The sequence below is a fragment of the Sus scrofa genome, chromosome 6, assembly GCF_000003025.6.
Source record: "Sus scrofa isolate TJ Tabasco breed Duroc chromosome 6, Sscrofa11.1, whole genome shotgun sequence".
NCBI lineage: Eukaryota > Metazoa > Chordata > Mammalia > Artiodactyla > Suidae > Sus > Sus scrofa.
The window spans coordinates 62,773,207-62,794,799 of NC_010448.4; the positions used below are offsets into that span (position 1 = coordinate 62,773,207).

At 51.9% G+C, this 21,593-nt stretch overlaps 1 long non-coding RNA gene across 1 annotated transcript in view; it reads right to left on the reverse strand.

Annotated features, from left to right (window-relative positions):
* Window positions 1-17,789, reverse strand: part of LOC110261340 — a 28,176-nt gene extending 10,387 nt beyond the window's left edge. The window contains exons 1-2 of the long non-coding RNA XR_002345405.1: window positions 17,742-17,789; window positions 4,765-4,826 (exon numbers count right to left, since the gene is read on the reverse strand). This is a non-coding gene — a long non-coding RNA (uncharacterized LOC110261340). The remainder of the gene's footprint in view (window positions 1-4,764; window positions 4,827-17,741) is intronic.

Sequence of the window (21,593 nt, forward strand, 5' to 3'; positions counted from 1 at the left end):
AGGGGTCCAATTGGAGCTGCAACCACTGGCCTACACCACAGCCACAGCAATGCCAGATCTGAGCCACATCTGCAACCTACACCACAGCTCACAGCAATGCCGGATCCTTAACCCACCGAGTGAGGCCAGGAATTGAACCCACAACCTCATGACTCCTAGTCGGATTTGTTTCCACTGCCCCACGAAGGGAACTCCCATAACAGAGGGTATTTAAGCATCTTCTCCCCATTGAGATTCATCCGCATCTTGCCAGGTTTGCGTGACGTGTCTTATCTTTCCCTTTGAACACAGCCACCCTCTCGCCACGGTGTGAACTCTCTGAGACTCAATTGGCAGCAACTATCATGAGACTGGGATGTGAGTGAAGAAAGAAACCCTTTGCTCTTAAGCCCCTGTGACTTGGGCATCATGACGACAGATCACCTGCTCTAACACAGCAACAGAAAGAGGCACCAGTTCCTCTACCTACAGAAAGCAGTTACGTTTCTGTTCAGGCAACCAAACAGTGCTGTGATCTGAGATGAGATGCAAAAATCAAAAGATGGCATCATGTAACCCAAGGAGTTAAGGTCCCCTTGCCCAGGCAGATGGATCGTAGCAGTCTCGCTTGGTGTTCTCAACTTGTTTTGATCACAACCACCACCACGCACTCCATGACGAGTAAGAAATACATTTGCATTGCGTCCAGTTCTCGTTATTGGGTGTAAGGCTGAAAAGTTTCACGAACCCCTATTTGCCTTTACTACATTGTGGATTTTGACCCAGTTTCTCCTACTTCCTGGCTTTGTAATGCCGGGGCCCACAATGACTCGACTTCACGCCTCACTAATGGGCTGAAAACAATGCATTACTAGGCTTGGAGTGCTTTTGTGGTCTTTGTGAGCCACTCCTGACCTATAAAGACACTTGAGTTAAAGCAGAAAACTGTATGCCAAGAATTCAGAAGAGAACTTGACTTTCACTTATTTCCAAAAGGGCAAAACAGCTGGCAACATTTCTGCTGGAACAACGGCCCTGGGCAGCCCGAACAAGAGGCGCAGAGACAAGGCTGACTTCAAGAAAGCGCTGGCGCATCACACACATCGAGGCAACTCTACACTCGGAATAAGTCATCTTTCGCCCCTGACAGCTCGGGTTCACAGGTAGGCGGCGCCACGGTTGTGTCTGCAAGGTGAGGGCTTCCCGTGGGCCCTTCCTGGGTTCAAAGTGTTTCAGCCACGTGAGCTCTTGTGGAAACCAGCACACTCACGTCCACACAGACACCGCAGGAAGCCACACAAGGGTTTAGAAGGAGCCTGACGTGGTACTTAGAAATCTCAGGCAGGCAGCTGCCCCTCTCTGGGGGCACCTCCCTCCGAGGGGCTCGTGTCTGCGCCTCACGGTGCACGAGGAAAACATCCCTGCACAAACGTCCTCCCACTGGAAGCAGGGCGGGGCCAGGCCCCGAACACGCAGACGTCCTCCCGTGGGCCGGCTGGTGCTCTGCCAGGGCCAGGCGGACACGAGGTTTTCCAGCAGCCCCCATTCGCGTACAGCTTCCTGCTGTGGCTCCTGAGATGATCCATGGAATGGGAGACCCGTGTGAGGGTCTACGCGCGTGCCCAGGGCCTCCCTCCTGATGCCGTGGACTGGTGTCCCACAGGGCATTGAGTCCTGGGTGGCCAGGGACCCTGCACTGTGGCCAGCCTAGCGGGCGCCTTCCCCTTGTCGCCTCGCTGGTCGCTGCGGCTGCTGGAGATCCATGTGGGGCCTCCCTCTGCTGCGGCCTTGGTGTGGGGTGGCTGGTACTAAGGGCAGTCGGACTCCCCCAGCTGTGCCCCATCCTGGGCTGGCTCCCACATGCCTGCCTGCCTACGGGCCACGGCGAGGGCTTGGTTCCCTCCTGAGGATGCAGAGCCCTCTGCAGCTGCTCTTTCTCCTCCCGGGCGGTGCCCCAGGGCAGACGAGACCGTCCCCCCGAGAGTCTCGCACATGCTCCCCTTGCTTTCCCATCACCTCCTGCCGCCTGAAACGTGGTCCTCTAGCTCCCAGCGCTCAGAGAAGGAAAGTGCTCCGGGAGCAGGTGATCTAACAAGAGGTGTGGCCAAGGACGGAGCGTCTGGGTGAGGGGCAGGGCCGGCAAGGCCAAGTCTCAGGCTCCTGTCCTGGGCCCTGCAGGGCCCTGCACTTCACTCCTGGCCTCTTCCCTCGAGATGCCAGGGCGCACACCCCGGGCTGGCTCCAGACATTGCCAAGCATCCCCTGGAGGAGGAGCAAAACTGCCCCCCGGGGAGAACCAGTGTTTTAGACCCCAAAGTCTTCTCCAGCCTGCCACACCCCTTGGGCTCCAGGCTGGCACCCAGGGCAACGGGACCAGGACAGCAAAGCAGACACATCCTCAACGAAGACCACAAAGGATAAAGTGGGTGCCCCTCTGGCAACACTGCCACGAGGCCCAGGAGGTTTGAGGGACACGCACCTGTGAGGCCAAGGGCAACATGAGATTCTGGGTGCAGAAGCCCAAGGCATGTGGGAGCAGAGAGGCGGCTGCGGGGGGTGCCGGCGAGGCCAGCAGTCCTGGCAGGCGGGAGGCGGGCCTCGGGGTGTCGGACACAGCAGGGAGGGTGAGGAGGGGGCTGTAGCTGGCAGGCACAGTGCACCCTCGGAGGGGACTAGGGGTGCACAAGTCACGGCCAGGGGGACAGAAGGCTGCAGAGTCACCACAAACTAGGTTGAGGGGGCGTCTGCGGTCAGGGTCACCCAGCCAGCACCCCACAGGGTGTGGCAGGAAGGCTCCAGTCAGACCCCCTCCCCAACTCAGAGACCACAGCTCCTCCCCTCCCAGCCCCCATTCCCAGCCAGGCACGTCGAGGGGCTTCCCGGGGAGGCAGCAGCTTGGGTGCCCAGCCCTGGAGTCTCATCCCAGGCCCACTCCTCGTCCCAGGGCTTCCCTGAGGCAGCTGGCAGCACACTGCTGGTGGAGGGATGGGTAGGACAGGTCTGCCAGCTGCTGGGCAAGGGCCCCCCCCCGCTGACTCCTCGGATCAGCCTTTGTGGGCTTGGCCCCTTTGGTCTCCCTGATGCTCCCCTGTTCCAGAAGCGCAGGGTCTGGAGGAGGAGAGGCTGGAAAGAAGGACAGGCAAAGCTGAGGAGACAAGATCTCACAGCTGAGCACCCCAAAACCAGTCATGGAGGCCCAGCATATTGTGTCACAGTAGATTCGTGGGCACTGCTGACCCCACATCTGTCCTCAGCTGACAGAGAAGAACAGCCAAGAAGAAAGCAAGAAGCAGCTCAAGCTCAGCAGTGGCCCCAGATATTCTCAAAAAAGCCACAAAGGAGATACGTACTTTTTTTACTCGTCAAGTTGGTGGCAACCTTAAAAAGCAACAACACACAGTGCGGGCACAGAGGTGGGAAAATGGGCACCATTGTACATACATGCTGCGAAACTTCTGGAAAACCACATGGAAATGCCCTTTGTCAAACGGTCCTGAGGAACCCAACCTGCCCAAACAGACCCTCTCACACCCGAGCACATGCCTGAGATCGACAGATTTACAGCAAGAGGCCAAAACCTTGATGACGGCAAGTTCCCACTCCAGGACAAGGAAAGGCAGACCCCGTGAAAGGTCATGCGGTGGGGAGGAGAGCCCACCGGAAACGGAGCCACCCTCTGGAGGGCCTGGGTGGGTGCGGGGCTGCTCCGGAGAAACAGCCAGCGCTCAGGCACCAACCCACTGCACAGGCCTATGGGTGAGGCGTGGGCACCCACGCGAGACGTACAGAAGGACACGAAGGCATGGGCCAGCACGTGTCACCCGGCCCCGTCTGCAGACGGCACGAGAGAGTGGGGAGGTGGGTACCTTCCGCCTTATACCTGGATGCTTTTCACTGTTTGTGATAAACACATGATCTGCATAGTCTCTGAAGAGGAATTCAATTAAAAATAATACTCACTGCAGCAGTATTTGCAAGAGCCAAGACATGAAAGCGACTTAACTGTCCATAAACAGAGAAATGGATAAAGAAGATTGGGAGGTCCCGTCGTGGCGCAGCGGTTAACGAATCCGACTAGGAAGCATGAGGTTGTGGGTTCAATCCCTGGCCTTGCTCAGTGGGTGAAGGATCCGGTGTTGCTGTGAGCTGTGGTGTAGCTCAAAGACATGGCTTGGATCCCACGTTGCTGTGGCTGTGGTGTAGGCCAGAGGCTACAGCTCCAATTAGACCCCTAGCCTGGGAACCTCCATATGCCACAGGTGCGGCCCTAAAAAGACAAACAAATAAATAAATAAATATATAAAGACTTACTTACAAAAGAAAAAACCTCCTAGACATAGAATACAAACTTATAGTTACCGAAGGAGAAAGGGACGGGGAGGGATAAGTTAAGAGTTTGAGGTTAACATATAGACACTAGTCTACATAAAACTGATAACCAACAAGGACCTACAGGCAACTACCCTCAACATTCTGTAATAACCTATAAGGGAAATAATCTGAAAAAGAGTTTACATGTATATGCATAACTGAATTACCCTGCCGTACACCTGAAACTAACGCAACACTGTAAATTAACTATACTTCAAAAAACAACAACAACAAACTCATGACATTCCCCAGAGCCTACAAGAAGCAGCAGAAATTACAGTACGGACTTCCAGGCCCCCGCGACCTGGCCTTCCAGGGGCTCCCGCAGGAACCAGCTCGGAGTCTCCGTCCTGGCCTCTCCCGAGGGCAGACCCTAGACCACCACACACACCCAAGGGCTGGCTGTTCACTCACGCGTCTCGGGGGGCGCCTGGGTCTTGCTGGGTTCTGGGTCTTCACTGGCCCTTGCCAGCCCCCTGGTAATAGCAAACAGGAGAGGCTTCGTATACTTACCTGTGACACATGCCCTTGCTCAAACCTGTGGACAAACCCAAGGGAGAACTTGACAGTATTCCTGTTTATACCCAAGGGGAGAGTGGAAGCCCAAGAAGTACGCAGTAAACCCATGGGGGGCAGATGTGGACCCAGGCTTGTGACCCCATGGAAATCAGTCCCTAGGCCTTGCCCTCAGATGTGGTGGACACAGGGCTCCCTTCATCCCATGCTGATGCAGAACATGTACTTAGTTTTTAAGGGGCTGCTTCTTCCTGCTTCCTTACAACTGGAAGACAGATGTGACGGCAGGAGCCCAAGCAGCCTCCCTGGCCTAAGAGGCAACCATGAGAGGGATGCTCCTGGGCAGGGTAGCGGAGGTCAGATCTCTGCTAACTGAGAAGCTGCCCCACCAGCTCAGAGCTGCTCACTTCTGTATCCCTTGTACATTGGTGTGGTGAACTCTCTCAGGTCAGCCACTGGCAGGGGTCTGGGCTCCATGCTGTCAACGTCACTCCTTCCAGGGCTGACTCCCTCCCACTTCCATGCTCTCCTCGGGGGTGGTGACCTCACCACCAGGGAGGCCACCTTCTTGCAGCTCCTTGGATGCTGTGCCACCACCCTGGGCTGGACCTTGTCATTAGGTTGCCCAGGAACTGCTCCAGCAGCAGCAGCAGCGCCACCACAGGCTGCAGCCACTAGCCACACAGCTCCTGAAGGGGGCCCTAGTCAAATCCTGATAGATGAAATTCTGGAAGTGCAAACAGCAGAACTCAAGGTCAGCAGGACCCCTACCAGGGGTGATCTCTGACCGCTCTTGCTGGTCCCCAGCTGCCAGCCCTGGTGTGAGCAGTTCTGGGGGAGCTGGGGAGTTGCTGGGAGTGGCAAACACCTTCTCCAAAGGCAGCTTCTATCCAGGCCTGTACTGGGAAATGTGACTGTGCCCCCCCGGGAACAGGGTGCCTGTTGGGGAGGGTGAGTTCTCTGGACTGCGGCTCTGAGGGAGACATACCAGGGACGACAGGACGCTCTGGGATTTCAGCCAGAGTCTAGGCCTGCAGAGGAACAGAGATCCCCACACAGTGAGAGGCAGGCTGTGGGGCACCCACGCCAAAGAACAAACAGGGGCCCTCGAGCACATCAGCCCTGCAACCCACACACCCGGATTCCATGCAAAATGATTTCCAAGAAATTGCTGTTCATTATCGGTAGAGTTTTGCACTCCTTAAACAAAAAATTAACATAAAAAACGGGAGGGGGCAACTCAGTTTGTAAGAATGGTATTGCCAGCACTGCCCCCCCCAAAAAAAATCCCTCATGGATAGGAGAAAAATTACAAAAGAATGTCACTTACAAAGATGTTTATGCCTTTTGTTTAACAGTTACAATGTTGGTAAACTCATTCCAACAGTGTTTGTTACATACTTGATACATGTAACATCAAACATGCAAAGTTTGACACTAAAACAAATATATCACTGGAACTTCAGTTTCTAAACATGTGAAAGGGTGAGGTATCAGAACTGCTCCTGATATTAAAATAACTGAAAATCTGAAATGGTTCAGTGGAAAACCTACACCCATTTCTGGAAATGGCCTGGTCTACACACAGAGCCAGGTAGGAGGTGTGAAAAGTCACCCAAAACGTGGGAATCTAGAGTGAGTGTGCCCGGGGCTGGCTCTGGGATCCGCTGCCCTGTCCCTGAGCTATGGGTACCCAGCGAGGGGCTAGGCTTGGCCCGCTCTCTGAGTGGGCCTGGTTTTGTGTTTGTGCGGCAGCGGTGCTGGGTGAGTTTGTGCATTTTCAGTTTTGGGAATAAAATCTAAGGGAATAAAAATATCAATATGGCAGGGCGTTCCCATCGTGGCTCAGCAGAAACAAATCCGACTAGTATCCATAAGTATGTGGGTTCGATCCCTGGCCTCACTCAGTGGGTTAAGGATCTGGCATAGCCGTGAGCCATGGTATAGGTCGCAAATGTGGCCCGGATCCCGTGTTGCTGTGGCTGTGGTGTAGGCCAGCGGCTACAGCTCCAATTCAGCCCCTAGCCTGGGAACTTCCACATGTGGCAGATGTGGCACTTAAAAAAAAAAGAAAGAAAATTAATGCAGCAAATGGGAGTTCAGGGCCAAGCCAGGCCTCTCCCCACCCCCAATGGATCCTAAAGGGTGGAGACAAATCGCCTTCAAACAGGGCCCCCACCTCCAGGCCTAGCTGCACCCAGAGCCCCCTCTCTCCACATTCCCACCTCAGATGACTCAGGGTATTCACAGGGTCTCCTGGCCTCACCCAGAGATGACTCGCCCACTATAAGGGGGGCAGGGGTCCCTTTAGAATGAGAAATGGAGCAAGGGAGTGTCTTTAGTATCTCAGCTGCCTTCCTCAGTCTCTGCCAAAAATGCACACTCTGGACCCACTCAAGAGGAGAGGCAGACAATCAAGAGACATCCTTCACAACTGGCCTGGGCTCCCCAAATGCCTCCTCAAGACTGGGAACTCAAGGAAGTCACAGACCCAAGGCCAAAGAAGACGGGGCCCTGGGCTGGCTGGGGCCCAGGAGTAGACATGTTTCCAGGAAGTTGTTGGGGTGACGGGGGAACAGGGACCAGACCCTGGTATGGAGGTGAAGATGGTGGAAATGTCCAGCTTAGCTGAGAGACAGGTGTATATATAACGGGCGGTGGAAGGGAGAAGAGGGAGGGTACGGGAGAGAGAGGCAGATACAAATATAACAACAGGTGAACGTGAACAAAGGGTATGCAGAAGTTCTATGACCTTTTCTATACATTTGAAAGTTTCTTATAAAGGTTTAAAAACAATTCTCAGCGGCCCCCACAGCCCCCTGCCGTCTGAGCCATCCTTGCCCTGCCACGACTGGGTTTCCCTCGCCCACCCAGGAGGTCCCAGAGCAGAGGCAGGCACCTCATTCAAACCGAATCCACGCGGGTGACTGGGGGGAAAGGCAGGGCGACCCAAGGGCAGAGACAACCTCCATTCCAGGATGCTGCTCAGGACGGCTAAGCACGGCCCTTGCTCCCGAACACAGGGCCTCCCCGCTCCCACCTGGGCGCCCATGAGGGGCACACTCAGCCCTCGAGCCCCCTCCCAGGACACACATCTAGGGCCTCGTGACCCTTCCCCATCGACGGCACACGGGAAGTGATGCCTGGCCTCTCCCCGACGAGGGCCGACCCCTGCCCCGCCCCTCCCGTCACCTCCGAACGCGGACGCGTGCGCCAGCGGGTCAGATCGTTAAACCCTCCGGCCCCAAGGCGTAGGGACAGACTGCGCGAGCGCGCGGAGCCCGCGACTCCCAGAAGGCAGCGGGGAAAAGGGGGCGGGCCGAAGGCGCGACGACAGAGAGGACAACCAATTAAAGGCCGAGCTATCCTCGCGAGACCCTCGCTCCTTCCTCCAGGCGCCTGAGCCGTCCTTGATGCCATGGCAACGACGTAAACAAGAAGAGCCGAGGGACCAGGGGAGGAAGGAGGGCAACGCAGAGCAGAGGTGGCAAGGAAAAGTGAGGACACCCCACCCCGCAAAAGGACGCGCACACCAACGATGGCGAGACCAGGAAGCCCAGAATCCCAGAGACAGCGAGATACAGAGGACAGACACAAGGAGACTGACAGATGGAGACGGCCAAAGGGGCGAAGTCGGACTCAGAGAAGGGGAGATCCAGAGACTGGGAAGCTCCTATGTGGAGAGAGAGCCAGACAGAGGCAGACAGAAATAGACAGACCTAGAATGAGGAAGACAGAGTCCCTGGCAAAGAAGACCTAAAGATGAAGGCAGGGAAGATGAGAAGCAGAAACAAGGAGACGACAGAGACCCGCAGCCCTAGAAATAGAGATGGGGACACGACACCCAGAGACAGGGATGTGGGGGCAAAAAAGGAGGCTCTGCATGTGCAGGGAACTGACAGAATTCGAAGACTACCCCTGCTGGGGGTTCCAGGAGTCGCTAAAGTGGAGGAAAATGTAAGAGGAGCATCTGTGGTAAGTGATGTGCTCTGAAACCCAAAAGAGGCATCCTCAGTAGACAGGGCCAGGAGACTGCTTCCCATTCCAGAATTTTCTGGTTTTTATTTTATATTGTTTTATTTTACTTTATTTGCTTTTTAGGGCCGCACCTGTAGCATATGGTAGTTCCCAAGCTACAGGTGGAATCGGAGCTACAGCTGCCGCCCTACGCCACAGCCACAGCTACGTGGGAGCCAAGCGCGTCTGCAGTCTACGCCACAGCTCATGGCAACGCTGGATCTCTGACAGAATGAGGCCAGGGATGGAATCACATCCTCATGGATACTAGTCAGATTTATTTCTGCTGCACCACGATGGGAATTCCCCATTCCAGAAGTTTCTAAGTGGCAGTTTATGAGGCTGTCATCTTCTGTGAGCTGATTTTATTATTTTTTATTTTCTTTTTTCAAGATTTTTATTTTTATTATAGTTGATTTACAATGTTCTGTCAATTTCTGCTGTAGAGCAAAGTGACCCAGTCATACATATATATATACATTCTTTTTCTCACATTATTCTCCATCATGTTCCATCACAGGTGACTAGATATAGTTCTAGTCACTATACAGCAGGATCTAATTGTGTGAGTTAATTTTTTAAAACGTATCGCTTCTCGGCCTTTTGGCTAAGATCAAGTGTAATTTTTTAAAACGTTTCCCTGGGAGATGCCTGGGTGGCCTAGTAGGTTAAGGATCCGGCATTGTCACTGCTGTAGCTTGGGTCACTGCTCTGGCGACGGTTGGATCCCTGGCCCAGGAACTGCGGGCATGGCCAATAAATAAATAAATGTTTCCCTGAACATTTTTTTTTTTTTGTCTTTTTGTCTTTTCTAGGGCCGCACCTGCGGCATATGGAGGTTCCCAGGTTAGGGGTCTAATCGGAGCCATAGCCACCAGACTACGCCACAGCCACAGCAACGTGGGATCCAAGCCGTGTCTGCAACCTACACCACAGTTCACGGCAACGCCGGATCCTTAACCCACTGAGCAAGGCCAGGGATGAAACCCGAAACCTCATGGTTCCTAGTCGGGTTCGTTAACCACTGAGCCATGGTGGGAACTCCTCCCTGAACATTTTTGTTTGTTTTTCTTGGCTGCACCCTTGGCCTACAAAAGTTCCTGGGTCAGGGATCGAACCCCAGCCACAGCAGTGACAACGCTGGATCCTTAACCCATTAGGCCACCAGGGCACTCCCTTGAACACTTGTGTGTGTGTGTGTGTGTGTGTGTGTGTGTGTGTGTCTTTTTATGGCCACACCTGTAGCATATTGAGGTTTCCAGGCTTGGGGGTCAAATTGGAGCTGTAGCTGCAGGCCTACACCACAGCAATGCCAGATCTGAACTCCATCTGCAGTGACCTACACCACAGCTCATGGTAACTCCAGATCCTTAACCCACTGACTGAGGCCAGGGATCAAACCCATGTCCTCATGGGTACTAATCAGGTTTGTTATCACTGAGTCACAGCGGGAACTCCTTACATATTTATTCACAACAACGCTCCATTTTTGGGGTTAAAAACATGAATTTTATGAATTTCATGAATTTTAACTTGTATAAACACCAACACAATAAGAACAATAAATAGATCCATTGCATAAAAAACTCCTTCCTGCTGACCTGCTGTCCTCCACCCATAACCCTGGAAACCACTGATCTGTTTTCCTTGGCTGTAGTTCTGTATTTTCCAAAAGGTCACATAAACAGAATCAACAGAGTATGTTGACTTTTAAGATTGGCTTTTTTCCACTGAATATAATTTCTTTGAGATCCATTCAGTTCATCTCCTTTTATTGCAAAGCAGTATTTCATACTAAGGATATACCAGTTTGTTCAAACATTCACCCACTGAAGGACACTTGGGTCGTCTCCAATATTTGCTATTACAAATGAGGCTGCTATAAACATCTGCGTCAAAGTTTTGGTGTGAAATGTCCTAACCGTTCGTTTTTCTGGGCTAAATGCCCAAGAGAACAACTGCTGAAGTACCTGGTAAGCGCATGTTAACCACTGTAAGAAACTAGCACTCTTTTCCGGAGTGGTTGCACCATCGTACATTCCCACCAGCAAGCGAGCATGAAGTCGTTTCTCCACAGCCTTACCAATGTTTGGCGTTAGCGTTTTTTTTTTGGTTTTTTTTTTTTTTTTTTTTTTTTTTTTTTTAAATCTTTTTGCTATTTCTTTGGGCCGCTCCCGCGGCATATGGAGGTTCCCAGGCTAGGGGTCTAATCGGAGCTGTAGCCACCGGCCTACACCAGAGCCACAGCAACGCCAGATCCGAGCCGCGTCTGCAACCTACACCACAGCTCACAGCAACACCGAATCGTTAACCCACTGAGCAAGGGCAGGGACCGAACCTGCAACCTCATGGTTCCTCGTCAGATTCGTTAACCACTGCGCCACGATGGGAACTCCAACGTTAGCGTTTTTTATCTGAGCCATTCTGATAAATGTGTGATAGTATATTATTGCGCTTCTAACTTGCCTTTCCCTAACAGCTAATAATGTTGAGCATATTTTCAGGTTTAGTTGCTACTCGTATATCTTCTTCAGTGAAATATCTGTTCATGTATTTTGCCCATATTCTAGTTTTTTAAAAACTGCTAGTTTTTGAGAGATCGTTATGTATTTTAAGTATGAGTTCTCTGACAGATATACGGTTTCCAAACGTTTTCTCCTGGTCTGTAGCTTGTCTTTGTTTTTCCTTGTGAGGGCCTTTAGAACAAACAGTTTAAACTTAACATGATGCCCCATTTATCAATATTCCATTTCGTGGATCATGCTTTTTGTGTCAAGTTTAAGAACTCTTTTCTAGGAGTTCTCGTTGTAGTGCAGACGGTTACGAACCCGACTGGTATCCACGAGGATGAAGGTTTGATCCCTGGCCTCGCTCATTGACTTAAGGATCAGTGTTGCTGTGAGCTGTGGTATAGGTTGCAAATATGGCTTGGATCCTGTGTGGCTGGGGCTGGGGCTGTGGCGTGGGCTGGCAGCTGCAGCTCTGATTTGACCCCATATGCCGCTGGTGCAGCCCAAGAAACAAAAACCAAAAACACCTCTTTCTTTATAAGTCCTGAAGATTTCCAGTTTTACTTTTTATTTTTTAATCTTTTTGTGGCCGCACCCATGGAATACTGAAGTTCCCTGGGCCAGGGATCAAACCGGTGCCATAGCTACAACCAGTGCCACAGCAGTGACAACACTGGATTCTTAACCCGCTGAGCCAGGAGTGAGTTCCCATGTTTTTAACATGTAAGTGTACAATTTAAAATATATATATAAGTCAATCATCAATTTTTTGTTGTTGCCTTTTCTAGGGCCGCTCCCTCGACATATGGAGGTTCTCAGGCTAGGGGTCGAATCGGAGCTGTAGCCACCGGCCTACACCACAGCCACAGCAATGCGGGATCCAAGCCGAGTCTGCAACCTGAACCATAGCTCAGAGCAATGCCGGATCCCTAACCCACTGAGCAAGGCCAAGGATCGAACTCGCAACCCCATGGTTCCTAGTTGGATTCGTTAACCTCTGAGTCATGACGGGAACTCCAATCATCGATTTTAAGTTAACTTTTTTCTTTTCTTTTTTTTTTTAGGGCCACACCTGTGGCATATGGAAGTTCCCAGGCTAGGGGTCAAATCAGAGCTGCAGCTGCCAGCTTACACCACAGCCACAGCAATGCAGGATCCAAGCTGCATTTGCAGCCTACACCACAGCTCACAGCAACGCCCAATACTTAACCCACTGAGTGAGGCCAGGGACTGAACCTGCATCCTCATGGTTACTAGTTGGGTTCATTACCGCTTAGCCACAAGGGACTAAGGAACTCTTCCTCCAAAGAACTCCCTTGAGGTAATTTTTGTACAAGATGTGAAGTTTATGTTGAGGTTCATTCCCACCCCCCAAGGATGTTGGGCGTCTTTTTTCTGACACAATATACGTAGTTCTTTTTTTTCCAACGCTAATGAATTCTCTAACTCGAAAGGTGTTCAACGATTCAATTCTGAGACTAACTGCTTAGAATTCTAGAAGACTCCACAGGTCAAGGGCCCGGTGCCACAAGACTGTTTTCACTTCAGATGCCTGCTGTGGGCTGTGCACATTTCTGCTCAGCTGACTACAACCACCCGCCCCTCAGGCTAGAGAATTCTCTAGAACTCAGGAGAAGACTTTATATGCGTCAGCTTGCTGTAAAGGATATAACTCAGGAACGACCAGACGAAAACCGGGCAGCGTTTGGGAGTGGGGGCAGTGTACAGAGGTCCCACGCATCTGCCCGGCGTGCTGCCTCTCAGCACAACGTGTTCAACAGCCCAGAACCTCTCCCAGCCGTTAAAGACGGGCGGGCACACGTGCACACACACAGTGGCTTCCAGAAGACACAGCAACGAGAACAATCACGGCAGAACACAATGTGTTTCCAGAAATCACCCTTTCCCCATCCCCATTAAATGTCTCTAGAAGGATACACAACATGTCAGCAACTGTGGTGTCCGAGGAGGGGCCTCATGTGAGGCAGAGGCTCTTTTTTTTTTTCGTCTGTTTATGGCCGCACACGTGACCTGTGGGAGTTCCTAGGCCAGGGAATGAATCCTACCTGCGCTGTGCAAGACCTACGCTGCAGCTGCAGCAATGGTGGATCCTTTAACACACTGCGCTGGGCCAGGGATTGAACCTGCACCTCCACAGCAACCGGAGCCACTGCATTCACATTCTTAACCCAGTCAGTTCCATGGCTGGAACTCCTGCTTTCCTGCTTTTTAATTCTTTACCACTTTCATGGACTGCGTTTTCAACTAAAGTAAAAATATTTGGTTCCAAGCAGAGAACTACAAACCCAGACACAGGCATGTGAAAGCTCTCAGATGACAAATGGCAGGAACACAGCAGAGTGAGCCTTAGCGATACAGGAGGCTCTGCCGGCCATCTATTGGGCATCTCATAGCATAAGTGCAGCCCGACCCTGGGTGCCAGGGAAATGCCAGCTCTCCACCCTGTCTGTCTCTATAAGGCCACACGCCCATCTCTGCTCCTCACCATCTCTGTGTTCTTACCCTGCCCGTGGTAGGAAGCAGCACCAGGTGGAGCAGCCTCAGCCCCCAGGATGACCTGTGCTCGCTAGTCTAGTAGGCACAGCTGACTCTGAGGATCTCGGAGTCCAGTTACACATCTGGGAGAGAAGTGCCCACACTGGGGCCCCAGCTCCCCTGGGAGGAAGTTCAGACCCAAGATTGCTGCTCCTCCAGCATAAGAATCCAACTGGGGCCCTGGTCATGACCCTGCCACGGGGCCCCCCAGGCAACTTGATCACGTGGAGCACATATCATTCTTCATGGGACCTCCAGGGAGGCCACACCTCACCAGAAGTCTTGCTCTGGACATGGTGGCTCAGTCCCCCGGGAGCAGCACGTAGCTGACTTGGGTTCAGCTGGGGCAGGAGCCGTGGGTGAGGAGGAGACACTGTGGCATAAGGCCCGGACAGGACCAGGCTCTCCCGACTGCTGTGGGATGGACGTGGACCATGGCGGAGGGAGCACTGGGCCACATCTTCCTTCTCGTCTCAGCATGTGCCACTACGCTGGGCTGCACCTGCCCGAGAGCTGGTCTTCTCGGTGCCTGGCGCCCCACCTCCGCTCAGGTCCGCATCCACACACGCTGTGGGTCATCCTCAGCTGCCATCACCCACATCCCGGAGAGGCGAGGCCTCGCTCGGGCAGCTCCTCTGGGGGACCTCCAGCCCATCAGAACATCAACCACATCATCAACCACAAAAACGCCAAAGGCAAGAGCAGCAATAACAAGAGGCGGTACAGGGAGTTCCCATCGTGGCTCAGTGGTTACGAACCTGACTAGGAACCATGAGGTTGCAGGTTCAGTCCCTGGCCTCGCTCAGTAGGTTAAGGATCCGGCGTTGCCGTGAGCTAGGGTGTGGGTTGCAGACTCGGCTTGGAACCCGAGTTGCTGTGGCACAGGCTGGCAGTTGTAGCTCCGATTCGACTCCTAGCCTGGGAACTTCTGTGTGCCACAGGTGTGGCCCTAAAACAAAAACAGAACAGAACAAAAAAAACAAGAGGAGGTGCAGTAATAGCAACGGGTGGACACAGGAACAGCTAATTGACACCCGCACCGAACCCTGCTGCGTCCCAGGCAATATGCACACTCCTAACGAGGCAGGGCTTGTCCACATTTCACGAGTGACGAACCAAGGCACAGAGAGAGTCGGTACTTCCCCTCAGATCACAATCCCAGGAGAAACCCGAGTGTGACTAGGTTCTGACAAAAGATGTGCCCCTAACCATGACCCTAACACTCACATGGTCTGGTCCACTGTTTCATGAAACTCCGTACAATTTTTCTTTAGCTGGTACTAGGTTTCCTGTATAGGACTTGTAAGCAGCCAAGGAACTGCCATCAACATGAATGTCTGCCCGACCGTGAGGCACAGCATTTTCCCAAAGTGCGCACACATGCATACACACGATACTAAACATGGAGGTGTTGTTATGTCTATTCCTGTAGCCCCATGAGGTCAATAATTCCTTCCTGTTTAACGGCCTTGTTAAGAGCCTGTGCACACTTCTGTGTTTGCTTTCCTCCACTTTACAAGAATATCCAATTTTACATTAAAGATTCAACAGGTGAGACAAACTGCAAGAAAGGAACCAGATGCTACTTAATATCCAGCAACATGAAAGGGACTGCATTGCCATCTTTTGCTCCCATACCTGTCATTAACCGTCATCTCTTCCTTGAAAGTTCTAGTTTCCACAAATGGATGAATCTCAGGAGTTATTTTATTTATTTATTTATTTATTTTTGTTTTTTAGGGTCGTACCCAAGGCATGTGGAAGTTTCCAGGCCAGCGGTCAAACCAGAGCTGTAGCCACCGGCCTATGCCACAGCAACACCAGATCTGAGTTGCATCTGCAACCTATACCACAGCTCACAGCAACACCGGATCCTTAACCCACCGAGCAAGGTCAGGGATCAAACCCGCAACCTCATGGTTCCTAGTTGGACAACAGATGAGGGTTTTCTAGATGCATTACACACACACCCTCTATAACCTCAAGTCTCTTGGTCAAGGGTCAGCTCCTTCCTGTGGTCCACACAGGGATGGTCCTTTTTCACTCACTGAGCAAATATTTTTTTTCTTTTAGGGCCGCACCCATGGCATATGGAAGTTTCCAGGCTAGGGGTCAAATAGGAGCTGTAGCTACGAGCCTACACCATAGCCTTAGCAACTCAGGATCTGGGCCGCATCTGTGACTTACACCACAGCTCAAGGCAAGATCAGATCCTCAACCCAATGAGCAAGGCCAGGGATCGAACCCACTTCCTCATGGATGCTAGTCTGCTTTGTTTCCACTGAGCCACAATGGGAAATCCCTCACTGAGCAAACGTTTTACTGAACACCTATTATGTGCAAAGCAGGGCCGATTCAGTAACAGATGCACGCCACAGCCACTAGGTGGAGGCAGACCTCCACCCACTGGAGATGGCACCCTAGTAGGGAAGACGCAAAGGATAAAATGCAAAATCTCTCACTATCAAACACTACTGCCAACTCAGAAAGCACACAGATCTGGGTCACTTTTTGGAGCTAGGGCTGGTGGCCCTGGTGGCCTCAATCTCCACCCACTGTCTATAACTCAGAAACGAACCAGATTCAGGGAGCACACTGCCTAAGAAAGGAGGCAGGGCTCTGATTTTCACCTGTAGTCCTGCAGCAAAGAGCTGGTGACCAGCAGTCCCAGCCTCTGGAGGATTCTGGCTGTTGTGAAACCAGGGAAGCCATGGGGGACTTGGAACAGAGATGGGACATGAAGCGACGCATGACCTGACAGGCTCCTACTGGGGAGCTCCTGGTGGGAGGTCAGAGGAGCAGGGAGGAGGTGCCCTTAGAGGGAGAGGGGTGGTGAAGTGGCTGAATTCTGGAAATATTTTGAAGGTACAGTCATGGGATTTTCAGGCAGAGATGAGAGAAACACCAAGGTGGGCTGAGGAATGCGGGCAGAAGAAGGACTGAAGAGCTTCCGCTGAGGCCCCCAGGGTCGGAGGTGTCTGTCTCAGGGGCTGGGGGTGGTGAGGGTGGAAGGCAGTTTCAAGGTATTAGCGGCCTGTGGGGAAGGATAGTTCAGTGCATGGCCGGGGTCTGGGGGTGAAGGAAAGTTCGCAGTGGGCCTAGCAGACCCGATCTTTGTTAGGGGAAATGGGGGGGGGGGGCAGGAACAGGGTTGTTGTACAGGAAGCTGGGAAAGAGGGGGAAACATCCCTGGGAGTGGGACAAGGGAACGGAAGAGGATGTCCAGGCCCAAGCTTGGCATCGGGGAGGAGAGGAGAGGGGAGGGCGGGTGCACCTGCGCACGGAGGAGGGGGGTGCGCACCTGAGCAGGTGAGGACGGCCAGGACCTGTTCCTGAGGAGGTTGGGAGTCGCGCCCAAAGGGAGGGAGAAAGAAGGGGGACCCGCTCATGCCGGAAGAGAAAGGAAGAGAAAAGATAAAGGAGAGGGATACGGGGGTCTGAGCCTCACAGTGACGAGGGGAGATTGGGGGGCCCGCACCTCACAGGAGGGCAGCATAGGGCTCCGCGTACCTCACAGTAGGAGAGACTGGGGGATCCACGCAACTAACAGGAGGACAGAATGGGGGATCCACGCACCTCACAGGAGGTCAGAGTAGGGGGTCCACGCACTTGGGCAAAGATGTACCTGCGCCCCCGGCCTGCCCGAGACCCTGCCGTCATCCTCGCCCACCCGCTCTCGCCCAGCCCGGAAGCGGCCGCCCCGAAGCTTCCAGCGCCCTGCACTCCCCGACGCACCCCGCGGCCAGGCCTAGTCCCCGCTCGCCGCCCGAGAAGCCCCTGAAGGAAACTCACTCGCCCGGCGCCACCAGGTCCACCACCGCGCGTCGCCGGGCTGCGCTCTTCCGGGAGCGCCGGGGGCGGGGCTCGGGGCGGGGTCCGGGGCGGGGCTCCGGGCAGGGGTCTGAGGCGGGGCTCGGGGCGGGGTGGGGGTCTAGGAGGTTTGTCCTTCACTTTTGGGGGGGAGGGGCTCCAATACTTTTTTTGTTGTATTTTGTTCTTTTTACCGCCGCCCCCGCGGCATATGGAGGTTCCCAAGCGAGGGGTCGAATCGGAGCTGCAGCCCCCGGCCTACACCACAGCCGCTGCAGCCCCCGGCCTACACCACAGCCACAGCAACAACGCCGGATCCTTAACCTCATGGTTCCTACTAGGATTCGTTTCCGCTGAGCCACGACAGGCACTCCAGTACTTTTTTTTTTTTTTTTTTTTGTCTTTTTGCCATTTCTTGGGCCGCTCCCACGGCATATGGAGGTTCCCAGGCTAGGGGTCGAATCGGAGCTGTAGCCGCCAAGCCTACGCAGGGGCCACAGCAACGCCGGATCCGAGCCGCGTCTGCAACCTACACCACAGCTCACGCCAACGCCGGATCATTAACCCACTGAGCAAGGGCAGGGATCAAACCCGCAACCTCATGGTTCCTAGTCGGATTCGTTAACCACTGCGCCAAGACGGGAACTCCCTCCAGTACATATTTTTAATGGGACCATGTTATACCGTGCTGCGGATGTCCCAAAGGAAGCCAAGGAGGCTTGCCCTTCACTTTGTACATGCTTGTCTGAACCACGTCCTTGGTGAAATTAAATAAAATGTCAATGTGTCATTTCGATGAGTGATCCTTTGGAAAATGTGTATGACTGTGCCTTTGACTTTTAGTAGATGGAACAGTTCTCAGAGCTTTCTGAGAGTCTCCATATTATAATCCTCAACTGGGGAGATGGATAAAGGAGGAGGTTGGGGAGTTCCTGTCCTGGTGCAGTGGAAATCCGACTAGGCCATGAGGTTGCCGGTTCGACCCCTGTAGCTCCGATTTGACCCCTAGCCTGGGAACCTCCATGTGGCCTGGGTGCGGCCCTGAAAAGACAAAAGACGAAAAAAAAAAAATTAGGAGTTTGGGATTAAAACATATACAATATTGTATATAAAATAGATAATCTTAGTTCCTGCTGTGGCACAACAGCATCCACAGCGTCCTGGGAGCACTGAGATGCTGGTTCTATCACTGGCCTGGCACAGTGGGTTAAGGATCCAGCCTTGCCACGATTTCAGCTTGGAAATTAAAATAAAATAAATAGGAGTTCCCGTCTTGTTGCAGCGGAAACGAGTCCGACTAGGAACCATGAGGTTGAGGGTTTGATCCCTGGCCTCGCTCAGTGGGTTAAGGATCCGGCGCTGCCGTGAGCTGTGGAGTGGGTTGCAGACGCGGCTCGGATCCCGCGCTGCTGTGGCTCTGGAGTAGCCCAGCAGCTACATCTCCGATTAGACCCCTAGCCTGGGAACCTCCGTAGGATGTGGGTGAGGACCTAAAAGACAAAAGACAAAAAAATAAATAAATAAAATAAACAGAATAGAATAAAATAAAATAGATAATCAACAAGAACCTAGTGTATAGCAAAGGGAACTCTACAAAATATTCTGTAATAATGCATATGGTAAAATAATATGAAAAAGAGTGGCTGTGTGTATATATATAACTGAATCCCTGTGCTGTACACCTGAAACTAACACAGCATTGTAAAGCAACTATACTTCAGTATAAAATAAAAATTACATTTAAAAAATCCCTGGGAGTTCCCGTCATGGCGCAGTGGTTAACGAATCTGACTAGGAACCATGAGGTTGCAGGTTCAATCCCTGGCCTTGTTCATCTAGCGTTGGCGTGAGCTGTGGTGTAGGTGGCAGACATGGCTCGGATCCTGCATTGCTGTGGCTCTGGTGTGGGCTGGTGGCTACAGCTCCGATTCGACCCCTAGCCTGGGAACCTCCATATGCCACAGGAGTAGCCCTAGAAATGGCAAAAAGACCAAAAAAAAAAAAAAATCCCTCAATTTGGTTCAAATAAAATACTTTTTTTATTTTGGTTGCTAATTGAATTTTCATTGACAGATTAAACATATAATTGCCTCGTAAACCAGCAATTCCACTCCAAAGTATCAATATCCATAGCATATATACTGAAAACATACAGTCATACAAAAACTTGTGCATGAACAATCATAGCACCCATATGTGTAAGAGCCTAAAAGTGGAAACAACCCAAATGTCAATTGGCTGAGAAATGGATAAACAAAATGTGGTATACCCAAATGATGAAATAGTATGCAGTCATAAAAAGGAACCAAATACTGATACTTGCTACAACATGGATGAACCCTGACAACATTATGCTGAGTGAAATAAGCAAGTTGCAGCCCATGCTGTATGGTGCCAGGTATATGACATGTGCAGGAAATGGAAAGAGACAGAAAGTAGATTAGTGATTGCCCAGAGCTGGAAGGAGGAAACAGGGAGTGACTGCTAATTGGTATTCATTTCTTTTGGGGGAGGGTTAATGAAATGTGCTGGAATTAAAGAATGGTGATGACTGCCTAACCTGGTGAGAATAATAAAATACACTGATTTGAACACTTAAAATTTTTTCAACTTAAAAATTGTTCAGAGTTCCCATTGTGGTGCAGTGGAAATGAATCCGACTAGTTACCATGAAGATGTGGGTCCCATCCCTGGCCTTGCTCAATGGGTCAGGGATCCTGCGTTGCTCTGAGCTATGGTGTAGGTCACAGACGAGGCTCAGATCCATGTTGCTGTGGCTGTGGTGTAGGCTGGCAGCTGCAGCTCTGATTTGACCCCTCAGCTGGGAACTTTATAAGCCTCGGGAGCAGCCCTAAAAAAGCAAAAAAAAAAAAAGAACTTAAATCTATTTTACCAGAAATGATGCAGTAGAATTCCTGTGGTCACTCTAATACTAGACATCCTACACTTAAAAAATATTTCCTATTTTCTTCCTGGTTACACAGTCTCAACCCATTCATCTCTTGAGGTGTTAAGTGCTGCCTTTAACAGATTTTTTTATTTGGCAAAGGCAGCCTCGAACCTCACACCCACCTCTTCTTCAGTGAAGCCACTTCTCCAACTCTTGCCCACAAGAGGATTCCACCTGCGGCCTCCTGCCCCTCCTCAGTATTCGACACAGTGGAGGGGTCTCTCTTCCCTCTCTTTTCTCTCTTGGCCACATCGTCACCATGCCTGGCTTCCCTCCTACCTTCTTTCCCTTTTCCCCATGGGTGCTTGCTGCTTGGGTCTCCGCCCTGATTGCTCCCCTAACACAGTCTGAGGTCTCAGGCTCTACCTACCTCATCGCCCCACTCTCACCTCTTCCTCCCCGAAGCTCCTACTTTCCCCACCACATCCGCACATACCACTCCCTGTGTGGAGCAGGCTTCGCTCCCCAGCCTTGGATTAATGCCTCCTCTTCTGACAGCTCTGCTGTTATTTCAACTCTTCTTCCTACTGAAGTTCACACTGACGTTTTTTTGTGGGTTAGGTAAATGCCCATCTTGCTTTCTAGTTAGCCAGTTCCATGAGGCTGGACATACCGTCTGTCACACTCCCAGTTAGACTCTACAGGGACCAACATGCTGACATGTGAGATGCTCGTCAACTGTTTGTTGATTGAATGAATGAACTGGAAGACATTTTCCAAAATATAAATAACGATTGCTGAGACTGACGAGATGCAATTTCTTATTTTCATGTTTTTCGGAACATTGCAAGTTTTGGCTTTCAGTGAGCAAGGATTACTTTAGAATCAGAAAGCATAGAGAGGGGAGTTCCCATCATGGCACAGTAGTAACTAACCTAACTAGG